The sequence below is a fragment of a genome, unplaced genomic scaffold (assembly GCF_019419815.1).
Source record: "Pyrus x bretschneideri cultivar Hongxiangsu unplaced genomic scaffold, Pyrus_bretschneideri_v1 Contig92, whole genome shotgun sequence".
Lineage (NCBI taxonomy): Eukaryota > Viridiplantae > Streptophyta > Magnoliopsida > Rosales > Rosaceae > Pyrus > Pyrus x bretschneideri.
The window spans coordinates 653601-672754 of NW_025999834.1; the positions used below are offsets into that span (position 1 = coordinate 653601).

At 37.9% G+C, this 19154-nt stretch overlaps 1 pseudogene; it reads right to left on the reverse strand.

Moving 5' to 3' along the window:
• LOC103953363 overlaps positions 1-1705 on the reverse strand; it is a 33118-nt pseudogene extending 31413 nt beyond the window's left edge.
• Between the last annotated feature and the right edge of the window lie 17449 nt (positions 1706-19154).

Here is a 19154-nt window from a genome sequence, read left to right on the forward strand (position 1 = left end):
CAACAGATTAAGCATGACTGAAAGTAGCATAAATGGAGTCACTGTCAAATTACAAGTTAACTTTTATCCAGCCGGCATACTTAGTAGGCATTGCCTTTTGGACAAAAAAACTCTGCTTTTCTGTTCCTTTTGGTACTTATTAAAACATCAGAAGTTGGGTTTTCCCATTCTAAAATGATAATTACAGGGGAAGAAGGCTAAAGGACATAAAAACGAGACTCTTTTGAAATACACAACGGGACACAGAACCACACAATTTGTGTTAAAAAGAGAAAGAGAGAGAGAGAGATTTTTATACAAGTAACTTCTGAGCTATACAATTTCACACAGATATTTCTTAACCTAAAAAAGAATACTATTCTCTCTGTAATGTTCTCCAAAAAACAATACAGACATCAAAAAGAAACTTGCTTCTGCCTGGCATTAACATTACCAAAATATGTGACTGATAGTTGTTCATGTTGAAAAATTATTGTACATGAAAACTCAAATTTTACTTTAGAACCCAATCTAACTGACTTTAAGTATCTATTCGTTGTCTATGTGATGGTCATGATCCAAGACCAATGATTTATCATAATTAAATAGATAAACCGCAACTTAAAGATTAGGCACGTTGACTTCCCATCATTATGCAAAAGTTAGAAAGAAAAAAAAAATGACAAAGAAGTATACTTGCATGCCTAAAAACGTAAATGCTAGTTAAAGAACAAAATGTTTGATGTAAGATGTGCATTAAGCCCTCAAGAACAAAATCCGTAAAGTGATTACAAACCCAGCTTATGAGACTAACTAAGTTTCAGATCCCCAACACCCCAAAATCTATCAAGTCAAAGCATCCAGCCACGCTTAGAGGCATGAAAGCTGCCAATGAAGGACATGCTTAGAAGCTAAACAATGTTTATATAATACAACTCAGGGAATATGGCATTATACTACTGAAATGCTTATTTCTGTTCGAAACGAAAAACCGAAATCTATGAACAAAGCCAATCAAAATTCTCATTCCTAATACACTAAATTTCTCAAATTGATGTCATCTGCCCGCTCACTGAGAATATTAAATAATTACACACCAATAAATCTGTCTACTTCGTGCAGTCCTAAAACGCGCAACTTAGCACGAAACTGCTACTTCTAATATTTTCCAACATTTTCTCAGCAACCAAACAGTTAATAAATTCAAAATACCGAATAAAATTATAAACTTTCCATACGATCAAATTAGCAGAAACCGATGATGGGAGAGCGAGAGAGAGTACCGTCAGGTAAGTAGAACGGGAGATAAGGGAGGCCACGGGTACAAAAACCCTTCAGAGGAGACCCGTCTAAGCGATTCGGCGTCGTTTTGGGGCAAACGGAGGTAGGTGTCGAAGTGGGACAGAGACGGGAACATCTTGGGAGTGATTTCGAGGCCGTGAGAGACAATATGGCCATTCGGATTCGGGTTCGGGGGAAGCAATGGCTTGGATAGGAACCGTTTTATGAGGGAAGCTCCGGTTCGAATTAGGGTTTTGGACGCCATTTCTTGGAAGAAGATGGAACTGCTCAGTTTCTGCTAAAAATCAATGTAGCTACTGAAGAGACGGGTGGAGTGTAGGCATGGACGACACCAATTTTATTGTCGTTAAAAATAGGAAACTTCAACGAAAAACTCCAGTACTGTTCATTTTAATCAAAAATTACATTTTTACACTTAAAAAGTCAATCCTGGTACTATTCACTTTATCCTTTATTTTGTCCTTATCGTTTAAACTCAAAATTTGCAAGCCATTTTTATTAGTTTTCATTTAAAAATATGGTTACAGCATACAGCAGAGATTGAGGCCCGTTTGGTATTTACATTTAAAAAAAAAAATTTGGTTCACTCTAAAATTAAACATTAAAAAGTGTTATATTTGTTGTAGCTCTAATAGGTTAGGAATGTTATAGTGTAAATACTATATTGTTTTAGAAAATTCTATGGTGAGAAACATGCATCAGAATTCACCCAATTCTCCATACTACTATAAATAAAAGTAAAATCGGATGAGAAACACGCATCAGAATTCACCCAATTCTCTCAACACTTTGCCTTTAATATTGCACTACATTTATATGACTGATGAAACTCGCTTTCATTAAGGTTCTTACATTCTCCCACATGAGTGAAATCAGACTATTTGACTCAATCGCAATTGTATAAGACAAAGTGTGATTACTGATTGTATTTCCAGAAAGACTATTCTAACTAACTCAAGAATTAATTAGTTGAACCCTGGACCAACTTTAACGTTGTATCAACATCAGTACTCTAAGACCATTAGTTGATTAATTCTAGTTTAGCTAATTCGTTTTTGAGAGAACAAAATATTCGGCACATCATTGCATGCAGCTTAAAAACTACTCACATTTCTTTGGTCACAAATTAATCTTGATTACTTAAGTTATGGAAATTTATGCAGGACTATCATCAACTCAGTACATGTACTTACTTTATTACACTACTGACTAAAAACATAACTTATACCAGAAACCAGGGATAGATTTTGGTGTAGGGACGATTGTGATTAGACGACGATGGCAAATCAGCATAAATATTGTGGCCAGGCTACCACCAGACATTACAATCGTTAAGAATGTCGCGGTGCATTTTGACAAAAGATTCGCTCTCTTCTTGGTTACGAACTCTCATTAGAGGAAGATTGTATAGAGAAACCCTAATTGATTTTGATTTCTTACTTGAAGACGTCATTGGATGAAGGTTCAAGAAGGTCAGAGAATTTTGAAATAGGTACGGATAAAAGTTCGTGCCTTTTTTTGACAATGAGGGTTTATGGTAAAAGAATGAAGAAAGGTCAGAAGATACATAAACATCATTTAAAGAGGTCATCTGGTCGTTGAATGCGGACCAACTCCCTTTGGACCAATCGATCTGACAGTTGGGAGTGGCAAAGAATTTCGGAAGATATTTCTCGTGTCCCATGCGCAGACTTCGAACATGATGTTTCATCATTGCAAGTTTTATGGCATGTTGCACGAAGATACACACTTGAATTCGAAACGATGTCACGTCAAAGTGAAAAGTCACCATGCATCCGTGAAGTTCGGTTATAGACTCACTAACTACAGGACGGAGCTGTATTAGAAGGGGTAGGCTAGCACCATCATTCTGCTTCGGGGCACTAGGCGAAGCCCAAGCGACTCCGTTGGATGACTATCTTTTTCAGCAAGACGCGCCATTTGATCTGGATATGGACTCAATCAAATCCTATAAGTATTGGAGTCCTTACAAACTAAGGATAGGCGTGCATAGCAAGTTATCACACTCCAAAGAAAATGCAATATCTACTTAATAGATATCCTCTTGGATTCTCCCGGTTTAGAACAAGGGTTCTATCCTAAAAAGGTGTCTCTCCCACATTATAAATACACTTATCTAGGTTCATCTACGGTAATGCAATCTATACACTTGAAATCTTTAGCCCACTGCTTGAGTCCCAAATCATTTGCTAACTTGACCGTCGGAGAGCCTTTGGCTGGCACACCCCCCAACCCCCCCCAGGCCAAGATTTGCTTACGGTTGTTTACTATTTTGCAGGTTGTTTTAGACTACATGAATTCGTACTCAACCACCATTTACGGAGGTGCGTAGATTTGGTTCCAACAACGTCCTTATACCATCTGAAGTCGCTTAAGGTTGGTCATCTTAAGTTACTTAGTTGGTCATGAATTCTGGAAGTAACGCTACTAGTTTTCCTATGAAGTGTTCTATTACTGTAAAAAAACAATGTGTTGGTTGCGTATGGGACTCCCATATTAATTCTTTCATCAAAGATAAGTTTTCTATCTTCATCCTATTTAATTGCACGTTTAATGGCTAATTTAGATTACTCAATGAGGTGTTTTTCCCACCAAGAATGTAACATTCCTGAAACCGGTTACTAAAGGTCAACTCCTTGTGATTGGCTAAGGTTATGGTTGGTAGCATAACTGTTAGCAACCATTGACATTGTTGTAATTTATTTAGAATTTTTTGCTCAGATAAACCATCTATATTCTATTCATAAAGTTTATATACAAACACTGAAAATTGACTTTGGGAATTTCTTTCTTCAAATTGGATATTGATAGGAGCATATTTAGGTGACTTAGTTAGCTTGTTTTCTTATATTTATGTTGTTAGTTCATAGTTATTTTAGTATTTTAAGCTATTTTCGTGTGTTTATAGGTTCATATGGCTAAGGTAGCAAGAATGTGCATTTTGGAGCCTTTTGGAGCAAAATTAGACTTGGAATGGATAGCATATGTTTGGAGCAAAAGGAATGGACGAAATTGAAGACCTAAAGATGTTAGGATTCCTAATCAAAGAAGGATTCCTAATCAAAGAAGGATTCCTAGTCAAAGAAGGTTTCCTACTTGAAGTAGGAAAGTTAAGCCAAGGTTTCCTATTTTGGTTTAACCTTTCCTAATCCTAAAAGGGCCTAAATTCTAGCAACATTGAGGACTCTTATGCATTTTAGGACACAAACTAAACCTTCCTTGCATCTTTATTGTCCTTGTCGTGCATTGCATAAACCTGCCTTGCCTTGCCGTGCAAGGGGAGTGATTATTACCTATTTTGTGTCACAAGATCACATTCCTCTTTCACCCTATTCAATGCCACACCTTACATTCCTATTCTATCCTAAATCCTTGCCTAATTTCAGCCTTAAAACACATTCCCTTTCCTACTCTTTATTGGCCATAAGTTTTCTTCCCTTTTCCCTTTGATTTCTGACTTTAAGTCTTCTTTTCCTTATGGATTTGGGGTTTATTTCTTTCCTAAACCATTCAATAAAAGCTAAGATTCTTTCCTTCAAATCAATAGTCAAAGTCGCACCCATAGAAAACCCTATTCACTCACTCACACAATCTGTCATCCTTCATCCTTCTAAACCATCCTTTGCCGCAGCCTTCATCCATTCTTCCACCATTCCCATACTTCCATACCTTCAAGCACTCATCCATACACCATTCCTAGCCTTTGCTGCACACCCCTACCAACCCAAATCCATTCCTAACCAGAAATACATCCTAAATCATCCCAAAAACATTGTGCCGCAACATAGCAAGGAAGAAGAAGAGAATAAGAAGTCTTGGACGTTTTTGCATTAAAGTTGGATTGTTGGAACATTTTCACGTGTAATCTATCTTTTGTTTTCAATGTTTAATTCAAATTTTCTTTGTTTTGTTGTGAACATGAGGGGCTAAACCCGTTTTAGCTAGGGGAGGCTTTGAAACCATGATTATGTTTGTGATATGAATTGATTAATTCCAGTTGTGATTTCATAAATTATGAATGCAATTTACTTAATCATTTGATGGATAACTTATTCTTGTATGTTGATTAGGGAGGCCTACTTAATTTGCATGCTTGAATTTGGTGCTAGAATATAAGGGAGCTTCACATAATTGTTACAAACTTATATTCACAAGTAGTTAATGTTGTTTTCACAATCACGTTAAGTAAATTCCTAGCATGAGTATCATGATGTCATAGTTACAAGTGCTTTATCAATACTTATGATTGTCATGGAACGTAATGATCTTTGATTGTATCTCTATTATAATGTCATGTAGGGAACTTTTGAAGAATGCTTTGGGTTGTCGAATGATGTCATCCAATCCAATAACTAAAGGAAAACCTGAGGGTTAATTAGTGATGTCACGATTAATCTGGGGTGTTGAGGTTCATGGTTTATTGAAAACTCAACTAGAAATCAATTTGTATTCGACTGTGTCATGTGTGGAAAAGAATCCTCTAGCTAGTTAATCATCCATCGTTTTTCCCAAATTCGTCCAAATCCTATTTAAGTCTTTTAGTTACTTGTTTTTATTCTAAATTCGTCAAAAATCCAATCCCCTTTACTTTGTTGAGTCAAATCTGTCCTATTGTGTGTTTTTGAGTATTTTGAGTCAAAATCAATTCTATTTTCGTCCAAATTGAGTCCTAGAGTCTAGATTGAGTCTTTTTTATTGTTTTGTGTTGTTTTGAGTCTTTTAAGTTTGTTTAGAGTCATATAAGTTTAGGTTAAGAGTTTTTGAGTTTGTTTAAGTGTTTTTAAGCATATTTTTGTATCTTTGAGTCAGTTTTCATTAGATTAGCAATTCCTCCTAATCCCCGGCCTAGAACGATCCCTACTTATATCTTTACTACAATTGTAAAAAAAAAAGGTTTAATTTGAGTGTTATTATTTATCACATCAAATTTTTGGCGCCGTTGCCGGGGATTAGCAACTTTGCTAATCCCCCGTTGCTTCTTTTTGTTTCTTTTTCATATATTTTGTTTTAGCTACTGACCTTATGTTCTTTTCTTTTTTATAGGTACTAGTTTATGACTCGTAGTTCTCAACCTATTCGTGCAAATATCTTGGACTTTGACGATGATTTTGAGCACACTTTGAGAAGGAAGAGGAAGGAGCCAGAACTTAACCCATCAAGTTCTAGCTTGACCTCTCACTTTAAGGAGGAAGAACAACCCATGGCAAGGGAGGAAGAAGAGGTACAAGTCATGGCAGCGGACAATTGTACAATCAAGGAGCTTTCTGCCTCAGGAATGGACAATGCCGCACCATTATGCATCCAATACCCTAGGGTAGCTCAAGATAAGACCGATGAATTTGAATTGAAGTCTAGTTTGTTGCACCACATCCCAAAGTTCCATGGGCTGTCCATGGAGGATCCCAACAAGCATTTAAAAGAGTTCGAAGTGGTGTGTTCAAGCATGACTTCAATTAATGTTAATAGCAATATTTTGAAGATGAAGGCCTTTCCATTCTCTATATTGGAAAAGACTAAAGATTGGTTATAGGAGTTAGCACCCGGAACGGTCACTTCTTGGGAGAGCATGAAGAAGGCGTTTCTAGAGAAATTCTTCCCTACTTTGAGAGTCATTCTCTTGAGGAAGAAAATTAGCGGAATCTAACAAAGCCAAGGAGAGTCTTTTCCGGCGTACTATGAGTGTTTCAAGGCCCTTGTCGCATCATGTCCTCAACATCAAATGAAGGAGGAACTTCAACTTTAATATTTCTATGAAGGCTTTTTTCCAATTGAAAGGCAAATGCTCGATGCTTCAGCGGGAGGTGCATTGGTAGAAAAAAACTCCTATGGCAGCCAAGACCCTAATTGCAAACCATGCTTTAAATGCACAACAATATGAAGGAATTGGGCAAAGAGACCCCCCACGGCAGCAAGTACATGAGCTAAGTTCCCAATATGACATTCAATCTTAATTAGCTAATCTTACTTTTATTGTGTCTCAGATGGCCGAAGGAATGAGGATACAATGACCAATTGTATGTGGCGTGTGTTCTATCTAAGGACATCCCTCTGAAAAGTGCCCTCAATTGATTGAGAACGAGGGATGGGAGAGTGCAAATGTCATTGGATTTCCAAGCCAAAATCAGCCACGGAATGATCCATATTCCAACACATACAATCCGGGTTGGAGAGATCATCCCAATTTCAAGTGGAGAGAGCCTCAACAACCTCAACAACAAGGAGGATTTAGGCAACAATCCCCGAGGTTTTACACCAAGCCATACGCCCCAAATCAAGCCCAAACACAACTTGCCCAACCCAATCCAGGTACGTCTTTGGACAATGATACACTTATTAAGTTACTAACCAATTTGTCTCAGGGGCAAGATAATCAAAATAAGGCAATGCAAAATCAAGACAAAAGGGTGGACCACTTGGAGAAACAAATTGGGCAGATAGCGGAGTTTGTAGGGCAATTCCAAGACCAAGGCAAACTCCCTAGTTCAACCATTGTCAATCTAAAAGGAATGTTCGAATTTACTAAAGCAATCACATTGAGAAGTGGAAAAGAAGTTGGCACTAATCTAAAACCATCCAAATCAAGCCCAAACGAAGATGAAAAGATGCAATTGGAAGAGGACGAGCAAAGCAAAGCCACAGCAAGGGTAGAAACACCCTTGCCGCAGCCACTTAGGGACCCCAATGCATCCAATTCATCCAATTCGCCCAATAAAGGTAAGTTAGGTTCAAATTTGATTAATTCTAACCCCATTCCACCCAATGTTCATTTTCCTCACCGATTTATGCAAGCAAATAAAGAGGAGAATGACAAAGACATTCTTGAGACGTTTAGGAAAATACAAGTCAATATTCCGCTTCTAGATGCCATCAAGCAAGTGCCCAAATATGCCAAATTCTTGAAGGAACTTTGCACCACAAGGAAGAAGGCTTCGAATAAAGAGGTGGTTAGGGTAAGTGAAAACGTTTCCACTGTTTTACAAAGAAAGTTACCTCCAAAGTGCAAAGATCCAGGTAGCTTTACAATCCCTTGCATTATCGGCCAAACTAAGTTTGAACATGCTATGTTAGACTTAGGAGCTTCAATTAACGTCATGCCATACTTTATTTATGCATCCATGAACCTTGGTTAATTGAAAATTGATGGTGTGATTATTCAATTGGCCGATCGATCTAATGCCTATCCAAAGGGAGTTTTGGAAGATGTTTTAGTGCAGGTGAAAAACTTGATCTTCCCGACGGATTTCTATGTTCTTGAGATGAAAGAAACCACCCATTCCACATCCTTGCCGCTCCTTCTTGGGAGGCCATTCATGAAGACGGCCCGTACTAAGATCGATGTGTTTAAAGGAACTTTAACGATGGAATTTGATGGGGAAGTTATTGATTTTAATATTTTTGAAACCATGAGATTTCCTAATAATGATCATTCATGTTTCTCTATTGATATCTTTGATTCATTGGCGCAGGAACATCTTGATCAATTGCATGAGGATGCACTTGAAACGGTCTTTACAAGTGGAATAAAATTGACAAATCAAATGGCAACACCCATGGCACCCCACAGCACCAAGATGGAATTCCATGCAGTGCACTTTTGTGATGATGTAATTAAGGTGGTGGCTGCCCTAGAGTCATTGCCACGGCTCAATGGTAAGTCTTCAATCCCAATGTCAATTCCAATTTCAACTAACAAGTTGCTTCCTTCCATAGAACAGCCACCTACCCTTGAGCTTAAATCGTTACCAAACCACTTGAAGTATATTTTCTTGGGCAAACAAGAGACATTGCCCATTTATAGTGGCCTCCTCACTCACGGCATAAGAAGAGGACAAGTTGGTGAGGGTTCTAAAGGAGCACAAAACAACCATAGGGTGGACTTTGGCCGATATCAAGGGAATAAGCCTTACTACATGCATGGACCGCATATTCATGGAGGAGGGGGCTAAGCCATCTAAGGAAGCACAACGCCGACTCAACCCTCCAATGATGGTAGTCGTGAAGAAGGAGATTATCAAACTCCTTGATTGTGGCGTCATCTATCCTATCTTTGATAATTGTTGGGTTTCACCGGTCCAAGTAGTTCCAAAGAAGTCCGAAGTCATAGTGGTGAAGAATGAAGCATCAAACGGGTTGGAGAGTTTGCATTGATTATAGGAAGCTAAACGCCACCACAAGGAAAGATCACTTCCCTTTGCCATTCATTGATCAAATGCTTGAAAGGTTAGCCGGTCATTTTTTTATTATTTTCTTGATGGTTATTCAGGTTAGAATCAAATTGTCATAGCCCGGGATGATCAAGAAAAGACCACTTTTACTTGTCCATTCGGTACTTTTGCTTATCGTCGTATGCCATTTGGTTTATGCAATGCAACAGCCACTTTCCAAAGATGCATGGTAAGTATATTTTCTGATTATGTTGAGAAGATTATTGAGGTATTCATGGACGATTTTAGTGTGTTTGGGGACTCATTTGATGATTGTTTGCATAATCTCACTTTAATCTTGAAAAGATGCATGGAAACTAACCTGTTTTAAATTGGGAAAAAATGTCATTTTATGGTAAAACAAGGCATAGTTTTGGGTCATATCATCTCTGAAAAAGGAATTGAAGTTGATAAGTTAAAAATAGATCTTGTACATTACTTACCCTCTCTTACTTCGGTGAGAGAGGTTCGTTCTTTTCTTGGACATGCAGGATTCTATAGGCAATTTATCAAGGATTTTTCCAAGATTACACAACCCCTTTGCCGTCTCCTACAAAAGGAAGTGTCTTTTGAATTCAATGAGGAGTGTGAGAAGGCATTCAAGCACCTCAAGGAGCATGCCTTTTGAGCTAATGTGTGATGCATCCAATTATGCAATAGGGGCCGTTTTGGGCCAAAGGAAGAACAAGCAACCACATGTCATCTATTATGCCTCCCGGACCTTGAATGATGCTCAATTGAACTACTCTACAACTGAAAAAGAACTTCTTGCTATTGTGTTTGCTTTAGATAAGTTTCGTTCATATTTACTTGGCACTAAAGTTGTTGTATATTCTGACCATGCAGCTTTGAAGTACCTATTCACCAAAAAGGAGGCCAAACCAAGGCTAATTCGTTGGATGTTTCTTCTCCAAGAGTTTGATATTGAAATTAGAGACAAGAAAGGGAGTGAAAACGTGGTGGCTGACCATTTGAGTCGTTTGGTGTGCAATGAGGAGTCTTTACCCATCCAAGAGACATTCCCTAATGAGCAATTGCTGTCCATTAACGTAAGTGAACCTTGGCATGCCGATTTGGTGAATTATTTGGTGTCAAAACGTGTTCCAAACACCATAACCAAGCACCAACGTGATAAACACAAGAAAGAGGCACGGTTTTATGTATGGGATGACCCATATTTGTGGAAATATTGTGCGGATTAGATTCTTTGTAGATGTGTGCATGATTGTGAGTTTAATTCAATTTTAACTTTTTGTCATAGTTATGCATGTGGAGGACATTTTGGCACACAACGCAAAGCCCTTAAGGTGTTAGAATGTGGATTTTATTGGCTTACAATTTTTAAAGATGCTAGAACTTTTTGTTTAACTTGTGATCGTTGTCAAAGAATGGGCAATATTGGTGCAAGGGATCAAATGCCGCGAACCCCCATATTTAATGTTGAAATTTTTGATGTTTAGGACATTGATTTCATGGGCCCTTTTCCTTCTTCATATAGTTTCACTTATATTTTGCTTGCGGTTGATTATGCCTCAAAATGGGTGGAAGCAAAGGCCACCCGTACTAATGATTCTAGAGTGGTTGCAGATTTTATCAAAACTAATATCTTTGTTAGATTTGGGATGCCAAGAGTGCTCATTAGTGATGGAGGGTCTCATTTTTGTAATCGCACCATTGAGGCGTTGCTTAAGAAATATCAAGTCACACATAAGGTTTCAACACCTTATCATCCTCAAACCAATGGCCAAGCCGAGGTGTCCAATAGAGAAATCAAGCAAATTTTGGAGAAGACCGTTGGGCCAAGAAGAAAAGATTGGAGCTTGTGTTTGGAGGATGCATTGTGGTCATATCGTACGGTCTACAAAACACCTATTGGGATGTCCCCATTTCAGCTTGTTTATAGCAAACCTTGCCATCTTCCAGTGGAGTTAGAAACACAAGGCACATTGGGCTATCAAAACATTCAACATGAACTTAGATGCGGCTGGAATTCACAAAAAGCTTCAATTGAATGAACTTGAAGATATTAGGCTTGAAGCTTATGAGAATGCTTGCATTTACAAGGAGAAAACCAAGGCTTTCCATGACAAGATGATTCGTAGCAAAACATTCTTCATAGGGCAAAAAGTGTTAACTTTTTAATTCTCGCCTTCGTTTGTTTCCCAGTAAGTTACGTTCTAAATGGATTGGCCCCTTTGTTATTACTAATGTTTTTCCATATGGTGTAGTTCAAATCCAAAACTTAAGGAATGGCTAAGAATTCAAGGTGAATGGGCATCGTTTGAAGCCATATTATGAAAGTGTTGAAGGGCAGATTGTGGAGGAGGTAAACCTCAATGCTGTGGGTTATACTTGAGCCTAAGAAGAGAGTTCGTCCGGCTGCAAGACGTTAAAGCAAGCACTTCTTGGGAGACAACCCATGCATTCAACGAAAGAGGACTTAGGCAATCCAACAATTCATCCTAATAAATCAGATTTGCGTTCCTAAATCCCTCTCTCTTTATTGTTTTTTTATTTCGGCATGCTAATTAGTTTATGTTGTTTGTTTGAATGTGGGTCTTTGTTTGAAATATTGAGGACAATGTTTGATTTAAGCGTGGGGGGTAAATGATAGGAGCATATTTAGGCGACTTACTTAGCTTGTTTTCGTGCATCTATGTTGTTAATTCATAGTTGTTTTAGTAGTTTAAGCCATTTTCGTGTGTTTTTAGGTTCATATGGCTAAGGAAGCAAAAAGATGCATTTTGGAGCAAAATTGGGCTTGGAATGGATAGCATATTTTTGGAGCCAAAGTGTTGGACGAATTTGAAAGCCTTGTATGCACTTTGGACATAAAACAAAGGGCCTAGCCCAATCAAACAATCCTTTGAGCCATGCAAAACCTCTAGCCCAATCAACAAGCCTTAGCCACATGCATTCACATGCATCACAACCCCAAAACCATCAAGAAACACCCATTCACACACACATGCACTCACATGCATTCACATGCATTTCCACCTTCCTACTTCATCATTTCACCACATTCTCCCTCTTTAACTCACATGCACCCAAACAAAGCCAACCTAGCTAACCCTACATGCATTATTTATTCACTCTTCATCATTGCATTCATCACCAAAGAACTCCCCATCATTGCCATGCATTCCCCCTAATTCCATCCATCTTCCACACCTTTCCAACCTAGCCACATCCTTTAATCATCCCCCCTTTAAATTATGATTTTATTTCCTAACCCTACATGCATTATTTATTAACTTTTCATCATGCATCCACATTCATTCCAACACAAAACACACACATGCACTTATTCTTTCATCATTGCACCACCAATTCACCCACATGCATTTCCAACCATTCACACCCCTTTAATCATTCTCCTAGCTATCATTCACATGCTCTCCCATCCATTCTCTCCCTATATGTTCCCTCCACTACTCCTATAAATACCCTTGCATTCATTCATTCATTCATTCATCATCTCATTCACAACACAACACACCACAAACACTTCCATTTTCTCTCCATTTTCTCCACCATTTTCTCCACCACTCCTCATCCATTTCCATAATCCCCCAATCCATTCAACACACCAACAACATCCCTTAGTCCTTGTGCCACAATAAAGAGGAAGATAAGAGGGCCTAAACGTTCATACAATTCACGTTTGAGTTGTTGGAATGTTTACGCGTTTCTTTGATTTCAATGTTTAAATTCAATTCTCTTTGTTTTGTAATATGAGGAATGGAAGAGAAGAGTGCCTAAACGTTCATACAATTCACGTTTGAGTTGTTGGAATGTTTAGGTGTTTCTTTGATTTCAAAGTTATGAGGAACTAAACCCTTTTTAGCTAGGGGTGATTTCAATACCATGATTATTTATGTAATATGAATTGATGAATTCCGGTTATGAACTCTTGATTCGTGAATGCAATTGGCTTAACTATTTGATGATTAACTTATTTGTGTTTGTTGATTGAGGGTCGACACTTAATTAGCATGCATGAATATGTGGCTAAAGTTTAAGAAGGTTTCACATAATCGTTACTAACTTATACTTGAAAGTAGTGAAGGTCGCTTGTGTAACATGATGTCATAGTTGCAAGTGCTTTGTCAATGCTTATGGTTTTCATTATTCTTAATGATCTTCGATTGTATCTCTATTATGATGACATGTAGGGAACTTTTGAGAATGTTTTGGGTTGTCGAATGATGCCATCCAATCCAATAATATAAGGAAAATCTGAGGGTTAACTAGTGATGTCACGGTTAATTTGGGGCATTGTCGTTCATAATTCAATGAAGGAATAACTGGAAATTGATTCATATGCATAAATATCATGTGTGGAGAAAGAACCTCTAGCTAATTCACCAACCATCTTATTTCATCAATTACATTCTTGTTTCGTTATTTCAATTTTCATCAAACCTCAATCCCCCTTTTGCTTTAATGTGCAATATAGTTAGAAATCAATTTAGTTTGTGTTTTTAAAGCATTTTGATTCTTTTGGTTTGTCTTAGTGTTTTAACGTTTAGTTTCACATTCTTTGAGTCTAGTTTAACGTTTTATATTGTTTTTACGTTTTAGTTTAAATTCGTCCAAATCCAATTCCCCCCTATTTCGTTGAAGTCTTAGTCTTAATCTTTCTTATTTTTAGTTTTGCTTTCTTCGAGCATTAAATAGTGTTTTATATTGTGTTTTTATGTTTTTAAGTCAATTTAGAAGGTTTTAGCAAGCCCTCCTAATCCCCGGTCTAGAACGATCCCTCACTTATCCATTCTACTACAATTGTCAAACGAGGGTTTAATTTGAGTGTCAAGTAATTCTCGCATCAGTAAACAAGTTGTTTTTGCATGATTTTCGTGGGATTTTATCACCTATCACTTCTAATATTGTTTCTCACTATTTTTAAGTGTTTTTAGTGTGTTTTGAAGTGTTTTTATGTCTTTTGATCAGAAAATACGAAAATTTACAAAAAAAAATTTGCAAAACAATTTTGAAAAGCCCAAAAAGAGTTGTTTTAAAGTTGTTTTTTAAGGAAGATTTGTGAAAAACATGTTCATTTAAGCAACATCAATAGCATGCAATTAACAATTAAAGGCGGAATCATGCTTGTATGCACTTAAAAACAAAATATTTACCCATGAAATTCAAAGCCTAGTAGATAGGTGAACCAAGACTCAACTCAAAACAAAGTGAGTTGAGAAATCAATACCTTTGTAGATTCCTCTTTGCATAAGCAAAGGCTAATCACCCAAAGAGAGGGCCTTCATTCCTTGCATCATAGATCCATGGATTTGGATGGATGAAAAGGTTTCTCCAAGTTCCCAAAATTGAGAACCTCTAATTATTCATCACCAAGGCATAATGAAGAAGAAATGAGTGACCTTGGAGGAGTTTGATTGCTAGATGATCTCTCCAAGGTTGGCCGAAATTTTAGAGAGAAAGGAGAGCTTGTGTTCTCATCCTTTCCCCCAAAAATAACCCTTAATGAATTTTGGCTATTAAGTCACACTTATACCTTAATTCATTTGAGTGGCAAACTTGTAAATAAGTCAAAACCCATTCTTTCTCTAAATGGCCGGCCTTAGGGTATTCATTGGGCTATTTGGGCCTTTGTGAATCATTATTCATTAAGTTGTCATACAACTTAAGTCAATGGACTTGACGTTCGAAGCCCATTGGGCCTTAAGGTCCAAAACTATCCCGAGGTCTTCAACGAACTTATTCGTTTGATTAATAATCATATTAATTAATCCTTGCCATAAATAATTAAACCATTTAATTATTCTTACTCATCTCCGCTGAATCTTCAATCTCTACCTTACACGGTGTACGATCCATTAGGTTCCTTTTAGCGAGGCAGTGGGCGATTCAGACTCTTTCAAATCGATTGTGAATTGAAACTTACTTTCAATTCTCCCGTTAGTGATAATACACTTTTAGGGCTTCCACAAACCATGGTTGATGCCTAGCAGCATGTCATGGTTACCCAAGCTAATCAGAAGAGGTGGAGAACCTATTCAGTTTTAGGATTACAAATGCAATACAGTCTTTCTCTAATACAATACTCTTGACCACATTGTTTGGTTTGATAGTTTATTCATGTCTACTATCCAATGTGAGTCTTGTGCTTATATGATTACCTTGAACGTGATTTGGAACACATTCCTAAATCTCATTCATACTTTGGCCAAAGATTCTTAATCATATCATAGAGTATTCTCCCTCAAACAGTTTGAAGGTTAGAGATCCCTTGTTGCGCATTCACTTGCCTCCATGGCTAAGTGGCTTAACCCCAACGATGCCATGGACACCCTCCTGATGGAGTGACTTTGACATAATCAAAGATTAAGGACCTAACCACAAGACAACTGTGATGCCTCAGGTCAAAAGACTAATTTGCATTATCCCAACCATGAGTTCATATGTGACATGAACATGAGAACTCTTCGTTGATCGTGTTCAGTGAACTCATTCTCTATTTAGCACCTACGTACTTGTCTTGATGTCACACACACCAATGACTCGAGACTAGTCACTCTTCCTGAGAGAAGACATAGCACGTACTGATCTTAACGGACTGTCAATGCCCAATTGACAATCCTATGATCAGGAACGTTTAGGATGTGTCTGTGAACACGAAAGTTCCTTGAAACAAGAAACAAGAATAACGTGTACAAAATAATATTTTTGTGTTTAATGATTTTGGGGTTACGATCTCTCCCAAATTTGGTCCTCTGATTCTATCTTCGTAGGGTGTAGGTTTGTGGATGAGTTGTTGATCCAAAGGGCCGTCGGGGCTTGATCTAAGGATGAACAGTTGATGAACGGATGAACACTTTCTTCAAGGGCCGTCGGGGCTTGATCTTGAATAATGGTTGTGTGGATTTCTTCAAGGGCTTTTGGGCTTGATCTTGAAGGATGAACAGTTGATGAACGGATGAACACTTTCTTCAAGGGCCGTCGGGGCTTGATCTTGAATAATGGTTGTGTGGATTTCTTCAAGGGCTTTTGGGCTTGATCTTGAAGGTTGATGGATGAGTGGATCTTCAAGGGCTTTTGGGCTTAATCTTGAAGAACGATTGGATGTGTGGATTTGTTGAGGTTGTTGATCCAAAGGGCCGTTGGGGCTTGATCTTAGGATGAACGGATAATGAATGATGAACACTTTCTTCAAGGGGCCGTCGGGGCTTGATCTTGAAGGTTGATGGATGAGCGGATCTTCAAGGGCTTTTGGGCTTAATCTTGAAGAACGATTGGATGTATGGGTTTGTTGATGTTGTTGATCCAAAGGGCCGTTGGGGCTTGATCTTAGGATGAACGGATGATGAACACTTTCTTCAAGGGCCGTCGGGGCTTGATCTTGAATAATGGTTGATGGATGAGCGGATCTTCAAGGGCCGTTGGGGCTTAATCTTGAAGAACGATTGGATGTATGGGTTTGTTGATGTTGTTGATCCAAAGGGTCGTTGGGGCTTGATCTTAGGATGAACGGATGATGAACACTTTCTTCAAGGGCCGTCGGGGCTTGATCTTAAATAATGGTTGATGGATGAGCGGATCTTCAAGGGCTGTTGGGGCTTAATCTTGAAGAACGATTGGATGTATGGGTTTGTTGATGTTGTTGATCCAAAGGGCCGTTGGGGCTTGATCTTAGGATGAACGGATGATGAACACTTTCTTCAAGGGCCGTCGGGGCTTGATCTTGAATAATGGTGGAAGTTCTTCAAGGGCCGTCGGGGCTTGATCTTGAAGGAGGATTTGACGAAGAATGAAGAGTGCTTTCTCCATTCTTCGGGATTCTTGGGAATTTGGGGGTTGGATGCTTGAGAGCTTTAGAGTTTCAAAGCTTCAAGGATTTTGGATGTGTGGGGAGTATTCTCTTCCATTTTGGGAGTAGAGAAATGTATTTGTGAATTGGTGTTTTGTGAATTGGTTGATGTTTGATACCTTGATGGAGAAGCCTATTTATAGGCTTTGAGAATGAATCACCACCACAAAAATATTTTTTTCCTTTCCAAGCACCATTGCCTAATTTTCCCACTTAATGCAATATTGAAATTGAAGTGGTGTAACTTATGGCCTAATTTCCCACTTAATACCATTTTAAACTTGAAGTGGTGTAACTTATGGCCTAATTTCCCACTTAACACCATTTTAAACTTGAAATGGTGTAACTTATGGCCTAATTTCCCACTTAATACCATTTTAAACTTGAAGTGGTGTAACTTATGGCCTAATTTCCCACTTAACACCATTTTAAACTTGAAATGTGTATGCTTTGTCATTGCCCAAATGAGAAAAACTTGCTTTGATCCGCAATGGATTGAAGTGTGCTTGCCTTGTCATTGCCCAACATGAGAAGAAAAACTTGTTTTGATCCTCAATGGATTGAAATGTACTTGCCTTGTCATTGCCCAAAATGAGAAGAAAAACTTGTTTAATCCTTCAAGGGCATTTCTTCCTATTTTGTTGAGTTACACGCCATGTGTACAATTTGTACAACACGTGGCGTATGCCATGTATGCCTTGACACGTCAAAACTTTAATGCATTGGTGAACATTTGTTTTACTGAAATTTCGATGTCTACAGTGTCAACGAAAGAATGGTCTCATGAATCTAACTTCTTTAGATCGCATTCTTCCAATCACATATTCCTTGGACTTATCGTTTAAGCATATAACATTTATATGAGACGGCTCAAACAATAATCTTTGCCCTTACATTTAAACTACATTAGTTTGAAATGTCCGTAAAGTATCATCATATGATTGGTTTTAGGGCACATTTCCAACAATCTCCCACTTGCACTAGAGCCAATCAGCTTAGTCATCAGTGATGATACCTCTTCTATAATTCATTTCATAAATGGCTGAGTAGTAGGCCTAAACAATGGATATCTATATGTTATCCATAGAAGCAACCTTGAGAATAACGACGTCACCATTATACATGATTCTCAATCATGTGGTTCAGTCTCTCATTTGAGTTCGGACCTTGATGAGACCTTGATTCCCTAGCTTGAGCTATCGCCCCATTAGTGTCATACACTTTCTGGTTGGAACCGAATGGAGAGTTCATGAATGAACTTTCCCATCCAAACAACAACAACAATGTTGTAAGCTTCTATATGGCAATATATTTTGCATACATGATGGAACACATTAAAGTCATTTACTTTTAACATTTCCACCCAAATATCTCTTTAGTCATAATAAAGAGATATCTCATTATCACTTCATTCATAATGAAGAGATATTCTATGATGGATTAGATTCATAATCTAATACATTTACGCTTCCATTACGTTACTCTAATTCTTCCTCATTCTTGAGGAATCCATCCTTAGTATTTCTTAAATACCTAAGGATTCACTTGACAGTTGCCATGGTTCTGATCCTGGGCTTGCACTGATATCATCTTGTACCGTTCTAGGTACAACTTATATCAATGTTTTCATACAATATGAAATACATAAATCACCTTTCTGCGTATGCATAAAGGATTCTATTTACGCATTATTTCTTTGGGAGTCAAAGGGTACATTCCCTTTGAGAAGAACAACTTCCTAGTCTCACTAGAATTGTCATTCTAATTGAAGTTTATCATCATATGAGAAACTTCCTAGCATCTATTGTCTATTT